Genomic DNA, 12,146 nt, shown 5'->3' with positions numbered 1-12,146 from the left:
TTATTCTAATTAAGATCCCATTCTTGTGGTTGAACATGATGTGGAGTTACACTGTTCCCATTCATATATGTGCATAGGAAAGTTATGTCTGATTTATTCTACTGTCTTTCATATTCCCATCCTTCACCTTCCTTTCATACCCTTTTGTCTAATCCAATGAACTTCTATACTTAACCTCCTTATCTTCCCTTGTTATGCGTTAGCATCCACATATCAGAGATAACATTTGCCTTTGGTTTTTGGCTTATTTCACTTAGCACGCTAGTCTTCAGTTCCATCCATTTACCAGCAAATGCCATAATTTCATTCTTCTTTGTGGCCAAGTAATATTCTATTACATATAAATATTACATTTTCTCTATTCATTCATCTGTTAAAGGGCATTTAGGTTGGTTCCATAGCTTGGCTATTGTGAATTGAACTGCTATAAACATTGATGTGGCTGCATCACTGTAGAATGCTGATTTTAATCCTTTGCATATAAGCCAAGGAAGTAAAAGCATTTTATATATGACTACTATACAACATTTTATGTATAACCAAAGAAATCACTGCATAAATAGCTCCAACACAAAAGTGGGTTGTAATTTTTAAGTCCATTGAATTATTTGATACATAAATTATAAAATATTTTCTCTGTAGAAAATAGTAAAAATGGTAACCTTTTATAGCCACACACAATCTTTTTAGTCTCCTCTGTCCCCTATCTCCTAACCCCTGACAACCACTAATCTGCTCTGACTCTATAATTTTATTACTTCAAGAATTTAAAATAAAGGGAATAATATATTATATGGCCAGTGAAGTTTTTTTTTCATTCAGCATAATTTCCTTGGAATGAATATATATATATACACATACATATATATGTATGTATGTATGTATGTATCTATCTATCTATCTATCTGTTTTATTGCCAAGTACTATCCAAAATTGTAAATGTGACACAGTTTGTTTAGCCAGTTACCTGTTGAAAGGTATTTGAGTTGTTTCCAGGCTTTAGCTATTACAATTAAAATTACTATGGATGAATATCTGTGTACAAGTTTTTGCATGAACATGGCTTTGATTTTCTCTGGGATAAGTGCTTGAGTGTAGTTGCTATATCATATGCTAAGTGCATTTTTAGTTTTAGAAGAAACCATCAAACTATTTTCCAGAGTGACTGTATCATTTTACATTTCTATCAGCAGTGTATGAGAAATTAATTCTCTGCATCCTTGCTAGCTTGGTGTTATTACTATTTTTATTTATACTTGTTAGAATTGGTATGTAATGATATTTCCCCTAAATCTCATTGCATTTCCTATATGGCTAGTGATGTTAATTTTTTGTTGTTGTTGTTGTTGCTCAGTACAAAGGATTCATTTTAAGGGTGCTCTAACTCTGAGCTACCTCCCCAGTGTTTTTTATTTTATTTTGAGACAGGGTCTCACTAAATTGACTTGAACTTGTGATTCTTCTGCCTCAACCTCCTAAGTAAGTGGGATTATAGGTATCCACTGCACCCAGTGAGTTTTAATACTTCTTTCTATATTCCAGTTATAAGTCCTTTGTCAAATGTATCATTACAATTATTTTCTTCCAAACTAGCTTTTGACAGAGGGGCAAATGCAATTCAATGAAGAAAGGATATCCTTTTCAACAAATGGTGATAAAGTATTCACAGGCAAAAGGATATACAGCTCTATGCAAAAGAATGAAACTTGGGCTGGAGTTGTAGCTCAGTAGTAGAGCGCTTGCTAGCACATGAGATACACTGGGTTAGATCTTCAGCACCACATAAAAATAAATAAATAAAATAAAGGTATTATGTCCATTTACAACTAAAATAAAAAAGAACCTCAATTGTATTAGTGAGCCTTCTGTCACTGTAACTAAATACCTGAGATAATCAATTTAACAAGAGGAAAGTTTTGTGAGTTTTTCGGTCTAAGGTTGGTTGGCACCATTGTTTTTTGGCCTGCAACTAGACAGCACATTTTGATGGGAATACCCAATGGAGGAAGATTTACATGTGGCTTGGAGCAAAAGAGAAAGGAGACCAGGGTACCACAATCCCTTTCAAGGGCATTTCCCCAATAATCTAAAATCTCTCACTAGGCCCTACCTCTAAAGGTTCCACAACTTCCCAATAGTGCCATCCAGGGACGAAGCCTTTATATATGGATCTTTCAGAGGACATTTAAGGTCAAAGTATAGCATCAACTAAAACCTTATAGCTTATACAAAAATTAACTCAAAAGAGATCACAAACTTAATGTAAAATTTAAAATTATAAAACTTTTAGAAAAAAATAGGACAAAATCTTCAAGACATATAGCTGAATACAGTGAAGGGAGGAGGAGGAGGAGGAGGAGGAGGAGGAAGAGGAGAAGGACTTCACCACAATTAAAAACTGCCCATGTGTTCATGACTCTTGATAAAAGGATAAAATATTACTTCCTGGGGCTGGGATTGTGTCTCAGTGGCAGAGCACTTGTCTCATACATATGAGGCACTGGGTTTGATCCTCAGCACCATATGAAAATAAATAAATAAATAAAATGAACGTATTGTGCCCATCTACAATTTAAATTTTTTTTTAAAAAGTTAGTTCTTAATTATGTTTTTTGGTACCACTGATTAAACATAGAGGTGCTTAACCACTGAGCTACTTCCCCCACCCCTTTTTATTTTTCAAAACAGTGCTGTCTAGTTGCAGGCCAAAAAACAATGGTGCCAACCAACCTTAGGGCTTTGCTTAGGGCCTTGCTTACGGCCTTGATAAATTGCTGAAGCTGGACTTGAACTCTGATTCTCCTGCCTCAGCCTTGCAAGCCATTTCAACAAATGGTGCTAAAGTATTCACAGGCAAAAGTATTCCTGATCACCACCTTGCTGGGCAACAAGTACTTTTTAAAAAGTAAAAACAAAAGGCCTATAAAATTATGGTTTATAAAAACTTTAAATTTTGTAAAAACAATAATTGTCAACCTGATCTTCTTAATACCTGAAGGAATCACCTGTCTTCATTCCCATTCTCCCTGTGGCGATGGAGATTGAACTCAAGGGCCTCACATATGGTAGTCAAGTACTATACCACTGAGCTACAAACCCAGTCCTTCCATCTCTTCATGTTGCAGCTTAAAATCTATGAAAGATACATCTCAAATTGGTTCTTCTGCATTTCTACCCCCCCCAGCCTCATGTTTATATACAATGGAAGAAAGGCATTAGGTATGCCAAATCTTAGACTTAATGAAAGTGTGTCTTGCCCTGTGACAGAGTGAGTCTACAGAAACAAATACACAAAGACAAGATGTGTGCAGAAATTTGCCTAGCAGCTTTACTCATAATAATTCACATCTGAAATGTCTACCACTATTATACTGGATAAATAAAATCATGTAGAGTTATATTTGGGATAATTGCAACAATGATAATGAGCTCATAAACAATGTGGGAGGATTTCATTACTATTGAGCAAACACAGCCAGACACAAGAGTCTTTATTCTGTACAAATGACATTGAAGCATCAGCAAAACTAATCTATCATGATAGAAGTTAAACATTGTTATCTGGAGGAAGGTGGTGCAGGAACTGAGTTGGAAAGAACACGAAGAAACTTCGGGGTGCTGGACATGTTCCCTCTGCCTCCCCCTTGCCCCCATACTGGGGATTGAACCCGAGGTACTCTGCCCCTTAGCTTCATCCCTAGGACTTTCTTATGTTCAGACAGGGTCTCAATTGGTTACTTTGGCTGGCCTTAAACTTTCAATCCTCTTGCCTCACTTTTCTAAGGAGCTGGGATTATAGATGTGTGCTACTGCATCTAGTGATTTTCTTTTTTTCTAAAGGCTGAATAATATTCTATGGTGTATATATACAACATTTTCTTTATCCCTTCACTTATTGATGGACAGTTCTCTTGACTATTCTGAGTAATGCGGTAAACACAGGAATGCTGATATCTCTTTAACATCTCTTGACTGGAAATATGGTATTGATAGCTTCCTCTTCCTCTTCCATTTCCATTTCAATCTCTCAAGGCTTTCAAGCTCCTGAACTCTACACTTAAATTAATGGCTTCCTCATATCTCAATCCATTCTTTTCAGATGTCTCCTCTCTCAAAAAACAGTGCCAGCAGGTTCTGAGTTTTTCAACCCATATGCCCAATGGGAAACCCTAAAGAACTTCACTGCCACCATCATCTGTCTCCAGGATTGCTGCCACAATCTTGTCAGGACTCCTCACATTGACTTGTGCCAGTACATCAGAAAGGTATTCTTTTATATGTGCTGAAGCCCATTAGTGGAGCTCAAAGAGGTGCTTGGACAGGCCCAGAATTTACAAAAATAAAATAAAATAAAATAAAATAAATAAAACAAAATATATATTCTTGGGGGAAGGGGTGTAGAGAACTAAGAGAAATCCTGAATAAGTGAATGTGGAGACCTCATCTTCTACTGTTCGAGTCTGGGTATTCCTTTGAGGAACTACACCCAATGCAAGGACCAGTCATTTTGTACCTTCTGCCCTTGTCTGTGTGTGGAATGGATGTGTATACAGACTCAATCCTTCCAAACCTTCTTTTAATAGATGCCTTGTAGATAATGTCCCATTTTAATGCACAATTTTCCACTTAAAATACAATCATTTACATGAAAGCACTCTTAGTTATGTCTTAATATAGTCATGTGCAAATAACACAAGCTCTTCAACCACATCAACAGTCTTAACCTCCCTGCTTATAACTTTTACCAAATTCTGCCAGCTCTACAAAATTCCATTTCAAGTCAGTGTGGTTATGCACCTGTAGTCCCATCTACTTGAGAGGATGGGACAGGAGGTTCATGTGAGTTCAGGAGTTCTTGCAAACTTGGACAACATAGTGAGACTGTCTCTAAAATTTGCATAAATAAATAACTTCTCTAATTCAGCAGTAAGAAACAACATCTTGTTTTTGGCACCACCTACTGCCAGTAAGTGTTGGCTACAATGCTGGAGATGCAGACCTTGGAAGGAGGAATGGAGGAATTGGAGGTGGGGGGGGGGATGGGGAGAGGGGCTGGGTGAGGATTCTCTTATCTCTGTGGCTGTGGGCTATGAATAACAGGTATGAGGAAAGATCTAGGTGAACTTGGATGGGGAAAAAGTAATAGAACACATTTTTTTCCTAGTCATTAACTGAAACAGAATCTTCTATTATGAATGAAAGTTACAAAACACATAAAATCAACAGGACCTTCATTACTAATAGAAATCACAAATATTTTCATATCACATCAAATAGTTTGTTGTAGATACTTTAATACATTATTATCTGAGTTGGTGATAAACATGCTTGTAATCTCAGTGACTCCAGGGGCTGAGGCAGGAGGATTGCAAGTTGGAAGGACAGTAGCCTGGGCAACATTGCAAGACCCTGTTTCAAAAAGAAAAGAAGAAGGAGGAGGAGGAGGAGGAGGAGGAGGAGGAGGAGGAGGAGGAGGAGGAGGAGGAGGAGAAGGAGGAGGAGGAAGGAGGAGGAGGAGGAGGAGGAGGAGGAGGAGGAGAAAGGTTGAGTATGCAGCTCAGTGGTAGAATTCCCCTGCATTAAATCCCTAGTACCATATACACCAAAGGGGAAAAATTATTTATGACTCTTAGTAGTTAAAAATTATGATGATTTTTAGATATGCTGCTAGATCTTGTTTATAGCTATATTAAATGGTGGCTTAAGCAATATTTTTGGTAAAAATTTCAATATAATTGGGTTATTTTTTTAACCTATGTATTTTATGCACATAAAAACATTATTCTAAGAAGGGGTCCATAACTTTCACCAGATTACCCAAATAGTCCAAGAGGCCTCAGAAGGGTTGGAACTCTTCCAAATACAGCTGGCCCTATGTATCTGCAGGTTCCAAACCCTCAGTTTCAACCAGATTGAGATAAAAAAAATTGGAAAAAAAATTGCATCTGTACAGAACATGTACAGACTTTACAGTGCAACAGCTGTTTACATCACTGTTGGATCTGATTAGATATAACAACTAATCTAGAGATGATTTAAATTACATGGGAGGATGTAAGTAGGTCCTATGCAAATACTACCCCATTTTACTTAAGGGACCTTAGCATCCTTGGAATTGGGTATCCATGATTGAGTGGGGGTTCTGAAATCAATCAATCTCCCATGGATACCAAGGAATGACTACAGTGCAAAAGAAGTGTGGGTCAAAGATATAGCCATCGGGCTTCCCTTTGATAAAGGGGCAAGTGATTTTCAGAGGAGTGCACCAGATCCAAGGTTGGTCAGGGAGGTCTGGACTGAGATGAGCCTCACACCTGTGAATTATGAAAGTGCTGGTGCCTCTTTGTTTTTGTGTTTTCTAGTACTGGGGATTGAAGCCAGGGATACCCTACTACTGAGCTATATCCCCAGACCTTTTTATTTTTTATTTTATGACGGGGTTTTGCTAAATTGTCCAGGCTGGTCTGGAACTTGTGATCCTACAGCCTCCTGCTGTTTCTTTTAAAGTTAAAAAACAAAACAAAACAAAACTTTTTAACTGGTGAGCATAAGAGGTATGTGGGGTGGTCTCAGTTTAATGAGCTTGATTTTTTTGATTATGGCGCACAGTGGGTCACAGAGGTCTGGTTCTTCTCAGAATCTTCATGTTGATGTTATCTAGTTAATTGATAGTGCTTCGACTGTATGTATATTATGGGCTTTAACAATATTTTTCTCTGGGCTTCTTTTTAAAATATATATATATATATATATATATATATATATATATATATATATCACAATATCTTTATTTATTTTTTTGTGGTGCTGAGGATCAAACCCAGTGCCTCACACATGCTAGACAAGCGCTCTACCACTGAGCCACAACCCCAGCCCCTAGGCTTTTAATTAATCTAAAAATACATTCTGTAAGCTAACAAGGTATATAGATGCTAGGTAATTTGCAATACTCTATGATTTATTGTACCTTTAAAGAATTTAGGCCTGGAAGAAAAGGAGGTCTGGAAAGTGAAGGTGAAGATGTTCATAGAATTTTTAGATTTAAAATTATAGTTTCTCTTTCTTTCACTCCTTGTTTCCTTTCTACCTTTCCTTATTTCTTCTATGCTACCTCAGGATGAGAGCTTGCTTTCTCTTTGTCTCCACCTTGTGAGGCAACTTGGTATAAACCAGGAAGAGGGTCCCTACCAAGAACTGGATCATGCTGCCACCCTGATCTCAGACTTCTAGACTCTAGAATGCTGGCAGATAAGTTTTTATTGTTGAAACTATACAGGATATTGTTACAGCAAATTGAACTAAGACAAAAGTTCTCATCTGAAGAGATGGAAGCTGTAATCTAATTCTCTACTTGACCCTGAAGAATGGTGAGGACATCCATGGATCTGGACAGAGGCTGCTTGAGTGCCAGCATCTGGGACCAAGAGCCTCTATTTGCCATCTCTGCTTTTGAGTACCCAGAAAGGATCTGAGAGTGCATGCAGGGTGAGCAGCACTCCCATGGAGTTTGGGGTAGTGCACACAGGGGAATAAATATTGTAAAAGCAGTGCCAGGGAGATTTTAGGGTGAGGATCCAGTGGGAGATGACACCCTAAGGGACTTGATTCATGGCATTCAAAGTAGGCAGAGAAAGGAGATAGTCTAGAGAAGCAGCTCCTAAAATAGAAGTATATGTAACAGTCCAGGAAAGCAGTGGGTATCTCTCTTGTCTTCCAGTGGCTGCCCAAGTAGTGCTCAGGTGTATTGGAGGTAGGGTTTTGGGAGGAAGAGACCATGAGCACAGGATCAGTGAAGACCTTTGGAGACCACGCTTCCTCTGCTAAAGTGCCTCCCCAAACACCTCCATAAAAGTCCAGATCTTGAAATCTATATCTGAAGCAGAGGTCTGTAAGCTTTTCCTGAAAGGGCCACATAGAAAATATTTTCAGTTTCTTGGGTAACTACCCAACTCCAACAGGCAAAGGCAATGCATGAGTGAGTGAATGTGGCTGTTTATGGGCACTATGATATGAATTTCATTTAATTTTCACATGTCACAATATACTATCCTTCTTTTGATATTTTTCTCACCATTAAAAAATGTTAAATAGGGCTGGGATTGTGGCTCAGGGTGCTTGCCTAGCACGGGTGGGACCTGGGTTCGATCCTCAGCACCACATAAAATAAAGGCATTGTGTTGTATCCATCTACACCTAAACAAATAAATATTTTAAAAAAAATGTTAAATAAGGAAGCCAGGCATGGTGGTGTGTGCCTGTAATCCCAGCAACTCTGGAGGTTGAGACAGGAAGATAGCAAATTCAAGGCCAATTTCATCAACTTAGTGAGATCCTGTCTAAAAAAAAAATAAAAAGGTTGGGGATGTGGATCAGTGGTTAGGTACTCCTGGGTTCAATCCTTGGTATTGCTGCTCTCCTGGTCCAAAAAATGACAAATAAAATTCATGACTTTCTGGATAGTAGAAAATCAAGTTGCAAAACTACACATCATGTACAGCCACAAGAATGGAATCCTAACTGGAATACGTTATATTCCATGTATGTATAATATGTTGAAATACACTCTACTGTCATGTATATCTAAAAAGAACAAATAAAAAAATATGATTGCTAAGGGAGAGTATGTGGGTCTCAAACAGATTGGCACTTCCATTGTCAAATGTTTCAAAAAGTTATAGACTATGGGTTGCATTCATCTTATTCAAAGATGAACATAGATGTATCAAAAAGACATTAAGGATCAAAAGTTGTGTTGATTAGAGTGACTTGTGTCTGATTTTTTTTTTTAAACTCTTTTTTTTTTTTAAAGAGAGAGTGAGAGAATTTTTAATTTTTTTAATTTTTTAATTTTTATTTTTCAGTTCGGACACAACATCTTTGTTGGTATGTGGTGCTGAGGATCAAACCTGGGTCGCACGCATACCAGGCGAGCGCGCTACCGCTTGAGCCACATCCCCAGCCCCTTGTGTCTGATTTTTATTGTGATGTTTCTGGCAAGCATCTGGCATATATGCTCCACCACTGAGCTACACCTGCAGCCAGAGATATCTTTTACACAGAGAAGGGATAAACAACAACAACAATAAAAACGAAACAAAAAAACAGAAGCAGAGTAAAAAGAGATTAGCCATTTCAAAGTTACTTTTTTTTTTTTTTTGGTACCAGGGATTAAAATCAGGGACACTTGACCACTGAGCCACATCCCCAGCCGTTTTTTGTATTTTTTTTTTAGAGATAGGATCTCACTGAGTTGCTTAGCCTCGGGAGCTGATGGGATTACAGGCTACCACTCCCAGCTTCAAAGTTACTTTTCCTGGGCTGGGGATATGATTTAGCAGTAGAAAGCTTCCTGAGAATAATCCTTAGCACCTTAAACACACACACACACACACACACAAAAAAAAAAAAAAAAAAAAAAAGAAGAAGAAGAAAAAAGAAAGAAAGAAAAAGAAAGAAAGAAAAAAGAAAGAAAGAAAAAAGAAAACAAAAAGTTGCTTTGTTTTATAAACTTGGGACTAGGAGACAGAACAATAGGAAAATAATTGATTAGTGTTAACATCAGGTTACTTTTTGGTTAAAGGATTAGTATGTTAATTGACCTTGGCCTGAGGCAAGGGTTATACCTCACTGGTAGGGTCTGTGCTTATCATGCACAAGATTTTGAGTTTGATCCCCAACATCAAAACAAAACAAAACAAAACCCAAGAAACCCCACCAAAAAAAAAAAAAAAAAAAAAAAAAAGAAAAGAAAAGAAAAAGAAAGAAACAACAACAACAAAACTCCAACTTCCATTGCTGAGTCCAAAAATAGGTTACTTGTTGCTGACCTATAGAGAATACGACAAATGTTAATTGATGCCCAATACTGAGAAATTAGCTCCATGTACAGGCTACCCTATGATCCCTTGTTAGTAAAATAGCCTGCACTGTAGGCTTGCAAGTATACCAGAAAAGTCTATCCATTTGCACCTCACAAATATAGAAAGAATAAAACATGGGGCTGGGGTTGTAGCTCAGTGGCAGAGTACTTGCCTAGCATGGGTGAGACACTGGGTTTGATCTTTAGCACTACATAAAAATAAGCAAATAAAGACATTCTGTCCGTCTACAACTATAAGAAATTTTTTTAAAAAAAGAATAAAACACTTTGGAACATGTAACTGCCATAAAATGATGTACAATGTTCCTCAGTGATGATACCAGAGTGTAACATCACCTGTATTTGTGAGGGCCAGGTTCCCAACACAGTAGGCTTTACTTTTAAATTTAGACATTCTTTTGCCCCACAAGGGGTCAGGAAGGCAAATCATGGTACGCTTACTTGTACAGTCCGTGGCCAACCAGTGCTCCTTGCTTCTGGTGTGACATCTTGAGAGCCAGCGGCAGTCAGTTGTTACTTGTACTCCACGCTGGTTTAAGAAAATGTTCAGTCTAAGTATTCTTTATCTGTAACCGGAGTTCTGGCTGCCATAGGCATAGCAGATATGGCTGCAGGCCATTGAGTTCTAGGTGTTTTCATTTAGTGTCCTCAGTTCCTCAGGCAGATGAGCAGTCCATCCCTGCAGTTCCTAAAGGCTTGTTTCAGCAGGCCATTCATTCTTTCAATTAATCTAGCACCTATTGGATTGTGAAAAATCCATAATATTTCCCTGTCTTGAGCCTACTGTTGTATGTTATAGCCTGTGAAATAGGTTTTTGATCACTTTCAGTTATTTGTGCTATTCTACATCTTGTGCTCAGCCAGATCAGTCCCTGAATTGTTGCCTTTTGATTGGCTCTTTTGTTGGGGAAAGCTTGCATCACGTCTGTAACCATTTCCACACAAGCCAATGCATATTTGGCCCTTATGGGAGAGGGCCACTATAGTCTGTCTGCCATCACTAAAGAGGGACGTCATCTTGCTAATTATGTACCTCAGCGGCATCCAGTCATTGTGGATAGCACTATGAGCAGGAAAGGAAGTTTTGGCATGCAGCAACAATGTCAGACATGCTTTATGTGCAGCCCCCAGCATGTCACAGCTGCCCACATGGTCTTTTCTCTTTCATGCTTTAATATATGATGTCGCCAAGTGTCAATTTCCTCTGCTGGGATGTCCTCCAGTCATCTTCACCAGCTGTGCAGCCTTGACTGATGCTTCTCTGGTGATGGGTTCCATAGCAAGAAGGGAAGTGTAAGTAGCACACAGTTGTTTTTCCAACAAGCTATGACATTCTTCAGCCCCCTTCCATAACTGTGACCAAAATCCAATGGGGGTCTTATATCTCTTAATCCAATGCCATAAGCCCCATCCAAAGTCATCTGGAGTGACACGGATGGTAAGCTCAGTAGTTTTCTAATGTCCCAAGGGCTTGTGCCTTTTGTACTGTTCATTTGGCTTAACTAAAAGCCTCAGTGTGCCAATCAGTCCAGTCCCACACTATATCACTCTGACACAAATTATATAGGGCTCATAATAACTAAACCAGATGAAGGATGAAAGCCCTCCAATAACCCAGTATCTCCACTAATTGTTGTTTTTGCTCTACTGTATTGGGAAGTGGAAACACGTGAACTTTATCTGTTATGGACTGAGATATAAACTTTGTCATGACTAAAAAACACCCAAGAATTTTCCTGGCAAATCAGGGCCCTGAACTTATTCAGCATTTAAGGTCCACCTTCTTTCTTGTAAATGAGTCAAAAGCATGGGTGGGGGTACCGTTTTCTGAGCACTGAGAGAGAATCAGATGTGATCATTAAATAAACATTGTTACTAGTGGAGGTCCCTACGTGGATTGTTACCATACCATGACACAAGATGGGGCAATGGAGCTATCCCTGAGGTAACACCCATTGACAGCCTTCCCATCTGAAGGCAAATGGGTATTTGATTCTCTAGGGCTATCGCTCTGCTAAAGAAGGCAAGGTCTTAATACACAATAATATGTTTCCAGCTGGGTGCCGGGCCCTTCTTGAATGGTGGCTGTGTGGGGAACATAGCATAAGGTGGAAGGACCATCTTATTTAATACCCTGTAATCTGCAGCCATGTGCCTAGCTCCATCCCATTTTTTTTTTTTAAAACCAGGTCACAAAGAGGTATTCAAGGACTCTGGGTGAATCAAATTATATTTACTTGGCCAATTCATATATGGTCTCTGTTAT

This window comes from Ictidomys tridecemlineatus, chromosome 1, assembly GCF_052094955.1.
Source record: "Ictidomys tridecemlineatus isolate mIctTri1 chromosome 1, mIctTri1.hap1, whole genome shotgun sequence".
Taxonomy (NCBI): domain Eukaryota; kingdom Metazoa; phylum Chordata; class Mammalia; order Rodentia; family Sciuridae; genus Ictidomys; species Ictidomys tridecemlineatus.
The sequence above is the reverse complement of the archived record's forward strand: the minus strand, read 5'-3'. Positions refer to the sequence as shown.